The following is an 11,887-nucleotide window of genomic DNA, read 5'->3' as shown; positions in this document are numbered from 1 at the left end:
AAAAAGTCCAAGAAAATGACATATATTCAGATACATTTACGTATTAGGCGTATGGGTTTGAATGAGTTTACGTATACCTGAAATACGTTACCCTCATTCTTTCATATTATATTTCCTGCTATAAATACAAATGTAAGTAAAGTATATGTATCCATGGTAAAATATCTTCATGGTATAAAATATTTATGTTTATGAGAAAAACTCGCTTAGTCATAGCAGTTTTCCTCCTGATATTTTTTAACGAAGCGAGTGTCACGTTTTCACGAGTTCTGTTATATAAATAACGTTGTTGTTTTTGTATCAAACTTACAATTGAGTCGCGGCATGAGAAAACCAACACAGTGCATTTGCGACCAGCATGGATCCAGACCAGCCTGCGCATCCGCGCAGTCTGGTCAGGATCCATGCTGTTCGCTTTCAAAGCCTATTGCAATTAGAGAAACCGTTAGCGAACAGCATGGATCCTGACCAGACTGCGCGGATGTGCAGGTTAGTCTGGATCCATGCTGGTCGCAAATGCACTATGTTGGTTTGCTCATGTTAGATTCTTTAAATTAATTAAAGCAGCATTATGTGGTTTCACAATAAGAGCTTAGCATGATTGTGTAAATACCTGAGAAACAAATTCCGCAAGATTCGAAAGTTATTTTTCCCATAATCTTGCTACTAATTTAGTGACAAGACGCATTTTGTGATTATCATTATTATGTGAATCATTTTAAAAACGGACCTTCAGTTTAGGCAAACATCTTTTGAAACTGTTTCTTTTGTTAGCTCTAGCACTGGATTATATGTGGATTCCAGCGGAACAATTTGAACACCCTTGAAAGAGTACACCATAAACATCCCTGCAAAGTTTCTTCAACTTCCGTCAAATGGGTTTGGAGGAAACATCTTTTATTTTGAACAAAATGTTATCGGATGGACTTACTATGAACGGGGAAAATCAAACAGCTCACCACAAGCACTCTTTGCTCAGGTGACTTAAACTGTCGGGGAAGAATTTAGCTAGGCATCTATATGATACAAGTGCAAGTGTTTTAATTTCCATTCCTGGATCAGACTCTTAATTCCGGGATCAGCCGATATACCAGCAGACTATGGAAACATAAGGAAACTACAGAATATCACAAATGTTTCATAATCTAATGATACTGAATAACTTGAAATACAAAGTCCAGAGAAAATACAGCAAGTTTTCGATGAAATAATCACATTTTGAAACTTAAATTACCAAATCTAGAGAAATTAATAAATTAAATAAAATTTTACTCACTGAAACCTGTATATCTGAAGATAAAATCCATGTTAATTAAATAAAGAGTGCATATAAACGTTTAAATATACAGAATGTAAAAGGAAGTACTGTGTTAAGAGTTTATGGATTAAATTACAAAAATTACAAGATCAATATCAACTTTTCAAATGAATTTACAACCACGCAACCAAGTAAAATATTAGGTGACTCGGACATTTGTCCTTTTTTCTTTTTGTATAAATCTGTTCATGAGGGACAATGAAATGTGCTCATCCCTCACGTGCCCTAGCATCGGATTAAGTGGAAGTATGTTACACAAATATAAAACAAATCGACTCGAATAAATAGAAAATCAACTGTTTTCGTATCGTCTGTAGCAGCTTTCGCGGCGGGCCGCTTGCGGCCTCTGCCGCTTAGTTAGCGCTCACAGTTTAAAAGTGTCATCGCGCGGAAGATCAAAAATTAAAGACAATCAGAGTAACACATTAAATTGAAGCGTAATAATTCTTGTAAAACTGATAGTATAATGCGAAGAAGGGTTTGTGTTAACTGCATGATAATTTTTAAAGTATATATATTTTGTATGGTAAACCTGTTTGATACAATAATTAACCCGTTAAACTAGTTAAAGAACAGAACTATTTGACTTCGCGGAATGTCAATGGACAAAACCAAACAACACACTGTGACAAAATAGTCCACATTTTTATCTGATATTACACCGTAAAAATGCATTTGATGAAGTTTGTATATTATCCTATCTTCGTGCAAAATAAAGAGTAAAATATAGGAGAATAATAATTTTTTGTTTTAATAGGTAAGTGACTAAATAAAATTTTACCGGACTTCATTAATTATTGTTGTTGTTGTTTTTTTTTTTTTTTTTTTTTTTTTTGGGGGGGGGGGGGGGGGGGGGAAACGACGCCATCTTGTTTTTTGAGAATAAAAACAACTATATCTGTTTATGCAGTGATTTTTATAAAACGAGCTTTTATCAGGAACGTGAGACCGTGTCAAGGTGACACTAATATATAGCGTATGCCTGCCATATTTGCAATTAGAACAAACAGTTTTTATAACGGAAACTTTCGAATTTAGCTTCTGCACTTTAAAAAATATGTCTCAAATCGAGGAATATTGCATTTGGAATGGAATGTTATTGAGGAAAAGGTTATCTGTGTTTTCTGTCAAGCAGCGTTATGGCCTGTATAGATTTCAATCACGCATAACGTTTGCTTGGTAAGAAAGGGTATCCGACTTGCAACTGGCAGAACTTCGGAGTCCCTTCGGATTAAACCTGTTTGGCATCAAATTTAAAACTGAAATCTACGTCATTCAGCAGGATACAGAAATCGGGTACAAAACACAAGGTTAGCCTTTGATTCTTCTGCTTTTATTTCATGATGTTTGGGATTATTTTTATCAGAGCTATTTCGATGAAGGTTTATAATTTGGCGGGTATATTGATTTTTAGCAAAGAAGTATAAATACACAGAATCGCAAATGGAGATAATCTCGCGTAGGCACGTATCACCGCGTTTAACCGGCGTTATCTTATTGAAGCGTTTGCTGACTTGATCACTCGTTGACGCATTGGTCGAGAGGGCTAAGACGCTTTCCTACGGAGGTGAAGGCCCCGGGTTCGATATTGTATATTCCTAGTAGACAAGGTTTGAGATTGTCTGAAAATTCTGAATGTCGTTATTTTGTTCCATACAACAAGTGCAAAACATTCAATGATGTAAGTTTCTGTACTATTGGTCCTAAACTTTGGAATGAACTGCCGTTAGAACTACGCAAAAGTAAATCACTTGACACATTAAAAAAAATTTAAGACACTGTTTTTCAGAGATTTCGCGTCAATGTTTTAAATTTTTTGATAACTGTTTATTATGCGAAAACAGCAGGTGATAGTTCTTAAATTTTTGTAAAAGGTTTTACATTTCAACATTTATATTTCCAATGTTTGTTTAATTAAACGCACTTGTTGGTAAGGCTCTATGGGTAGGTTAGTGTATAGTATTTCGTTCTTAAATAGTATATGACGGCACCATTAACTGGGTGTGTGTGGGGGGGGGGGGGGGGGGGTGAACCTCTATTATGCAGCTCATCTGGGCGTACCATGTGATGCTTTAAGCACTGGTATTCGCAATAGGGGTAAAATGACCTTAAGGGGAGGGGTGCTGTCATGACTGTTTGTTACAATAAGGCTGTTATTATTATTACTATTGTCATTATTAATATTGTTATAATTATTATTATTATTATTATTATTATGTACAACGCCATTGAATATATCATTGTATAAAAATAGGCGTTTAATCAAATTATTCAGTTTCAGTTTAATGTTAGGAAAACGTAGACATTAAAAAATGTCATAAATACTGGTCAGACTTACTGCCCCAATGCATTAAATATTAATATTCATGTTGAATTTTACTTTCAATTTTAAAAAACAGACATAAATCTTCGGAAATATAATGTAAACAGGTGAGAGGAGATATTTACCCCGACACCTGTTTCAATAAGCAGCGGACTGCCGACGACACTAACTTGCAGATACAAAATACATATACATTAAAAAATATCAGCGATGCAATTTTATGCTTTAATGTCAACATAAATTCATTACATTACCAGAGATGTACTGGAAATCATTACAAATACATTGTACATGTACCAGAAAACATTCACAACGGATTTCATTGGGGATTTCTTAACATAAATATGCAGAATAAGTTTGGACGTGACGAGACAGCTACAGTCAAATGTTATCACGCTGTCCCAAAACGTTCTGTTATTTGGACTACTTTATGACAACAAATCATTTTACCAGCAATCACCTTATACACAGTAATACAGTACATAATAAATTAATAGTACATGTACATCGTATATTGATGCCCGGACTAGGGGTGTAACGATACGCTTGTCTCACAATACGATACATATCGGGATACAGGATGCATCAATACGGTACATATTGCGATACAAATCGAGTACTATAAGTAAGCATTCATGTGACAAAATGAAAAAAGTCAATGTTCTTTTTCTTGGAAAGTACTTGAAATTTTGCTTTAAGGTTAAAGAAACTGTTATAGATGATACATTTGTTTAGTTTCTATCTTCAACAGTGATTGTATGGAAGTTTTCATTCAATGTCTGTACTTTTCGTTTCTGTATCGTGAAACAGGCCTATGATACGATACGCGTATCGCCAGACTAATGACTATCGTGATACAATGAATTTCGATATATCGTTACACCCTTAGCCCGGACCTCTAGACCTTAATGTTTTTATTGTGTGAAGTTGTGCATTTCGGTTTTGCTAAAAGAACGTGTACTGCGAGCCATAAGACATAACATGATGATAAACAAAAAACTTAAAATATCGAAAAAAATAAAGTTTAAAGGTAAAATTGCGCATTTTATACTAAGCTTATTTATATAACTAACACATACCTGGATACCAGCTGCTAGTTACTCTAGTTGGTTGTAAATTTTATTAAAAATGATATCAAATCAGACGATAAATAGAACAGTAGGTTTTTAGTCCCCTACTGGTGGAACACCGGAGTGGGTTATAGGAATGACGTCCGCCCATCTGTCTGTCCGTCTGCATTTGATCTGGATCCTGCAATAACTCAAAAAGTATTCAAGCTAGATTCATAAAACTTGGTATGTGAATAGAGTCTGTTAGAGGGCAATACGTATAGATTATGCATTTACTTGACTTATGCTTATAGGTCAAAGGTCAATGTTACTAATGAAGGTCGAGAAAAAATTGTTTCTGCTGCATAACTTAATATCCATTGATGGATTATCTAGTGCTACACAAAAATGTTCCCCATGATGAGACAATGTGTCGACGCATGATGATTGATCTATGCTTGTCGGTTAAAGGTCAAAGTCACTATTGAAGGTCAAGTAAACTTATTTTTCACCGGTATGGGACTTCTCAGTCACTTGTTCATACACACCTGTGTCTCGAGTGTTTTATTTCAGGCATTTTCATCAACAAAAATGTTTTGTTTCTTAATCTCTTGTTTGATATTATCACTATATCAGATGCGCATATTATCTTCATATTCTGGCTGGATGATTTTTCAGAGTTATTGTTCTGTAATTACATAACATGGTATATAAGTTCCATTTCTTGTCCGGAGTATTCCGTAGGAAACACTAGCTAGAATTCATCAATATTTTATAGGAAGATTTACTCCCAAGAGGAAATGCGCATATTTCTTGATGTTCCAGTCAGATGATTTTTCACTGACTTAAGTACCATTTCTTGTACAGAGTATTCCTCAGCAACCACTGGCTGGATTTATAGTAACTTTATAGGGAGCTTCACTCCCAAGAGGAAATACGCATTCCAGTCAGAGGATTCACTGAGTTATTGTCCTTTGATTATTCAACTTTAGTACACTATAGTACCATCTGTTTTGGTCCTGAGTGGCTGGAATCCATAGAAAGTTCATCGGAAGCTTCACTCCAAGAAATGTGCATATTATCTTCATGTTCCGGTCAGATGATTATCACTGAGTTATTGCACTTTGAGTGTTCAACTTTTAAAGTTTAATAAACTATAGCGCCATTTTAGTCAGGATATTTCTTGGCAACCGCTGGCTGAAATTCAGTTAAAATTCATATTATGCTTCACTCTCAAGGGGTGGTGGGATGATATTCCAATGAGGTTTTAATATTTGATTATTCAACGTAAGTATTTTTTAAAACTACATGTGCCCAGTCAGTGAATTTCACTTTTTTCTTTTAATATGCAATAATCTTATTTTGGTAAGCATCCATTGGTTGTTATTCTATGCCTATTATTCTCGGTAAAAAAGGAAAAAAAAATATCAAACAGACATGAACTCATCTTTTAGACGTATACAGAAACACTGCATTAAGTTGATATTCATGCGGATACTTTTATCGGTCAATGGCTTTTATCGTTTTGCAAACATGCAGATAACTGATTAGAATAAAAAAAAATGTCTAGTCAAATTCGGAATATATTGGACAGTCACGTGATACAAATGCGATTCGCTGAGAAAAATATGTATTGAACAATATTCTAGATCTAGATCCAAATTTATAATTAAAAATCAAAATCTCACTTTTTGAGAAAAAGAAAGTTTAAAATATAATCTTCCGTTATATTTCAGTTCTCCACTGAAAAATAGATGAATGTCTTCAATTTAAGTCCGCCGCATTCAGCACTTTAGTGCTTTGACTTTTATCAAGTATGACTACGTTTGTAATTATATCGTAAGTCATGTTATACTATATTATTTCTTAATTGAAGCATTTTGCATTTGGTAAAAGCTTTAGATGAAAACGCTGACAGCCGTGAAAGAACCTCAAATGGTTATAATTTTCTCCATGCGAAAATGTAAAGCTTCAGGACGTATAACATAGATGTCCTCACACTGTAATGAATTAATATCACATACTGTAAATTATTACATATTTCCGATGGATTCATTTTCGCTATATCTGTCACGAAAACAGATGCTCACAAAAGTGTTGCTATTTATATAGATAGCCCAAGATAGCCTTATATCGCAATTATTATATTCAAGTTTTACAAATAGTGAACTTTTATCCGAGTGAAAATATCTGGTTTTACAGTTACCATATTATAACCAGTTAATCATGAGTAAAAACATAGACTAGCTCCTAGACTATGATGTATTTTCTTAAATTTTATTTTCAATATTCTGAATATAGTCAGTCTTTATCCTATTTCCAATATCATATTACAATCACTTTTCTGAGAAAATCTCTAAAAAAGACTGGCATTTTGTAAAATAAAAGAAAAAATACAGAAGTTGAAATTTTGTGACAAATTCTTAATTACCAGTCTAGGTGCTAGTACAAACAGAATAGTGTATTTCGTCTTCTTGTATATACATTCTTACACCCTTACCCTTACATCTACACCAATTTGCAAACGACTTCTTCAAATAAAGTTTACATAAATTTGGAGCAAGAGCAAGAGAGTGTGCAATTTGCACCCACTTCATAAAGATTTTCCGATAATTACAAATGGTAGTATGTTAAACTCCTTTGATGAAGTAAACGTTTTAACTTTTAAACCTGTAAAGAAAAATACATTAGTGTTTGTTTTGACGTGTTCATTGTAGCGTAGCTGGGTGCATTATTCTACCTTGCCAAATCTTCGTGTCATCTAAATCCAGCATGTTTTAATATTAATTTGAGATGTATAAGCCGATTCAGACAGGTTTGTCACGTACGCTGGAATGCAAACAAGGAAGCAATAAAGACCGTACGCCCCTCATCAGATCTTGACTTTGAATATATGTCTGTGCACGTTCTCATGAAAAGCAATAAATGTGTTAGATATGAAAAATGTTTGTAAAAATAAATATGATGGATATCATACAGGCATGGCAGAGACAGTCAAGTGAACCTTTTTTTAACACTTACCCTGCTAAATTTCTAAAATGGACTGGTCCACCATTCAATTTGGGTTCAAGGGGTGTTGACTGAATATTTACTGACTGAATAGCGAATAGTGCAGACCATGATCAGCCTGCACGGATGTGCAGGCTGATCTTGGTCTGTACTGGTCGCAAAGGCAAAACCACTTGCCACCAGCAGACTAAAGGTTTACAAACTTTTGTAAGTTGAATATTAGTGTGGTTTGGAATTTTGGCGAACATCAATTTAACGGTTCATGAAATTATTTGTTTTAATGTTTTGGGGACAATAAGAGCAGTCAAGCAAATCATATGAAATAAATTCATAAAATGATGGTTAAGACCAAGTATAGTGAAGTGGAAGTCACTTAAAGTTATTTTGCTATTATAAACTTGAAAAGGCATATCTACTGAAGCTAAACATCATTCATCAAGCGGTTCATGATAAGTGGTCGTTTATAGATTTATCTTTAATTGTAGCTGTGGTGGTCTTGACATGCAAGTCTTTTTTACAATTTTGAGAGACATATTTGTCAAGATTCTGTAGATCTGTTGGTCAATCACTAGCAGGCTGAATACCAAGATGAACGGACGCTGGACAATCCGTTTATATTTCGGTCCACATGAGCTTAAACATCAGTTGCAGTTGGAGTTTTCTAATATAATTGTATACCAGCCCGCCCTCTTAGCTCGATAGGGAGAGCGCAGATCTACGGATCTCAGGATCGTGAGCTCGATCCCCGGGTGGGGCGTATGTTCTCCGCGACGATTTGATGAAAGACATTGTGTCTGAAATCATTTGTCCTCCACCTATGATTCATATGGGGAAGTTGGAAGCTACTTTTGGAGAACAGGCTTTTATTCGTACAGAATCCAGGAACACGGGTGAGGTTAACTGCCCGCCGTTACATAACTGAAATAATGTGCAGTTGAAAAATGACGTTAAACCCAATATAAACAATCAAACAAACAAATTGTATACCACATATATCATCATACAACATTGTACATCTTTAACAATCTTCTTCCAATTGCTTTAAATAGTATTCAACAATTAAAAGACATACACTAACGGATATTGGCATTTTATATTTATTTTCTAAAGACATGTTATACAAGGTTATAATCTGTCCAACCTAATTTCGGACCTCCGATAAATTATTTATTCTGTATGTAAAATTGTCAAAAATGACATCGTTAATACCAGAAGGGTAATATCTCTAGGTACCTTTTTTCATTTTTTTTTTTTGAAAAAAAAATGTAAAATGAAGTTAAAAATCATAGATCTGTATTGTAAAATGACGTGACGTCCATTTCAAGATGGCGGCGTCCATACAAACATCATTTGGGGGTTTGCACACAGTTAGCGACGTCTGATCAATTTCAAATTAAGCACTTATTTCTGTTTCAGGTTTTCAGCTTTTTCTTTCTGAAAATGTGTTTGTACATGTTCGTTAGCATGACGTAAAATAAATACAAGTATCATTGTTTCAGCCATAGATAATAGAGGTGGAGATAGCAGAGAAACATGCAACCCATTTAACTCATTTTCATTCTGGGTTAATGTTGTTAAAGTAGTTTTAAAGGTTCGGATAAGTATTTATCTGTATTGGGTTATCACGCCTTGATTTTTCCTGTATCAATGATTATCAAATGATCTAAATTACGGATTCAATATTTTCAGGGATCAGGTAAATCACTCAGTATTTTAAACTAATAGTATTTAGGGTTTAACATCCTATACGACGGAACTACTAAATTTGACTGGTTTTTGTCAAAGTTCCCGTTAGACGATGTCTCGGAATCAACAACATCCCCAGCTGCAACTCAAACTCCTTGATTATCAGCTCATATACAGATTATTACATACTGATTTATTACTACTATAACATTTATATACTGCGTTAAGTTATAATATAATCTGAAAGGTCATTTTTTCCCATACTGACGTTCAAGTTTTATATTTTATACTTGGTCATTTGTGATGTCCCTTTCTGGTGTGTGGCCGCGTTCAAAAGTTCTTTAACGGCAACATTTTCAAGTTTACCTTGTCTAAAGAAAACTTTACATCATTTATAAAATGATTTTAAGCGTAGATGCGTATGTAAGAAAACGACTAATTATTCAATTTTTATCGGGAAATATGTTCTTGTTCCTTAATTAAGTCGCGCAGTATTTGCGCTGTAGAACTCTCGTGCGTATTTGCTATCGTCTGCAGCATTCAATTGCCATAAATGTAAAACAGTATGTTTTTGTTGCGCATATATCACTGAACCTTATGTGTCTGTAAATTAGATTTTTCCTACTGATTAAATAGCCCATCAGTTCTGACAGATACCGAGTATATCTTTGTCTAAATTCGATGCTAAGCTTGCCTATGCTTTCATCTATAGCAGTTGCTATTGACTACCATATAGGGCGCAAGCCTTACAGCTCCATTCCTTGTCTTCTTCTGTCTGTGACGCTTAACCGAATTCTTCTGTTAAACGATTTATTCGCCCTGAGAGAGGCTGGACTTTGTAACAAGATACGGACATAAATTATTTCATTCAACTCTCAATGATGTCTACATCAATCCTTGGGTATCGATGGCTTCTTTAAAAACTCATTTCGTTATCCAAGTGGTCATGGGCTATTAATAGAGGGCGTTCTGATTAGTCGAAAAATAGTATAAGTTATTCTTCAACGGGTACCTACTCTTTCTATTTGTTCCGTTTAGATATTGAATATTGAATGATACTGGGTTCAAGTAATCCCTGTAACTCATCCAAATCAACCATTACATACCAAACATTTTATTAAATTCTGCAATCTATAACTATAGAAAGGTTAAAATGTTAAGGCAGTTAAGCACAACCTGCGTTTATATATTTAAGTACATAATTATTAGATACCAAATATTCTGAAAAATTCTGATACTTCCTTTTACTTTTTAAAGTATTTCTTTTTTCAGAATAATCAAAAGTACTGTAGACACACCCGCCTTCCAGAAACTTGTGTACACCTACTGTTGCAGTATCACCATGCCTAAACAAAATTACATGAACATGTTGCAAACAAACAATATTTACAAAAAGAAACAAACACAGTACATAATTACATAATCCCTATGTGCTTGAAGTAAACCTTTTCCTATTACTTGCCCCTCACGCTGTGGGTTTGAAGCCTCAATTTTGGGTGTATACAAATATTTCATTTGAGAAAGCCATCCAGCTGGCTTACAGAAAGTCTGCTATTCTACTTAGGTGTCCGCACATGGCTTAAATGATATCCGGAGGAAATTGTCAAGTCGCCATGTGATCTATGATTTTGTCGGTGTGATTTGAACCCAGAAAAAATTTCTACATATACATCAATGAATTTACAATTTATGAAACAATCCGGTATATTCTTAGATATTATGTAACGTTAAATTCAATAAAAACGAGAAAAAAAAAACAATTCCTCCATATACATCAATGAGTTACCAATTTATAAAGAAAGGTAGGTATATTCATAGACAAGCTTGTTGTGTTTCATTTTGTCTCAAAATACGATGTTTCCAAAATATTAGTCGAAAATTATTATGGATAACAATAGTTTTGCATACTCTATACATAAATTCTGTCTTCTAGGCGTATGAACACAACTTGTCAGATTGGCTTCGGAATTTTGGCAAGTATCCTTTTTTAATAAAATTCAGAAGTCGCAGTGCCTCAAGTCTTGTCATATTTAATTCTCGCGTTAAAATGTCTTCATCGAGGTGTGAAAGGATAGTTCCGTCTATCATTTCACTTTTAAATGCAGAGATGTATTTACCAAGGTTCATCACCTTCAGATAATGACCTACCTCTTCAACAGATAGAGCTGCAAAATTCACAACCTGGTGGCGAACATCCTTGTATTGTTCTGAAGTACTTGTTGATAAGTTATTTGACTTTTGAAAATTTTCAGTGCTTTCATTCTCCTCTTCCTGTTTCGTCTGTTTACACTGCAATTCTGGTTCGTTAAAAGATTCATTTTGAGTTGTAGACTGACTGCATGTTTTTTCTGTTGGCAAAATATCTAGAGGAGAAGAAACTGACTCTAATACTTTAGAAGTTGGAGTTGACGGCTTCGACATTTTTATCTTATGTTGATTTGGAATTGATGATTCAGGCTCCTGGAGCCTTGATTTGAACAGGTAAGTTCTTGGTGGCGGTGT

Source organism: Mercenaria mercenaria, chromosome 16 (assembly GCF_021730395.1).
Source record: "Mercenaria mercenaria strain notata chromosome 16, MADL_Memer_1, whole genome shotgun sequence".
Taxonomy (NCBI): domain Eukaryota; kingdom Metazoa; phylum Mollusca; class Bivalvia; order Venerida; family Veneridae; genus Mercenaria; species Mercenaria mercenaria.
Note: the sequence above shows the minus strand (reverse complement) of the source record.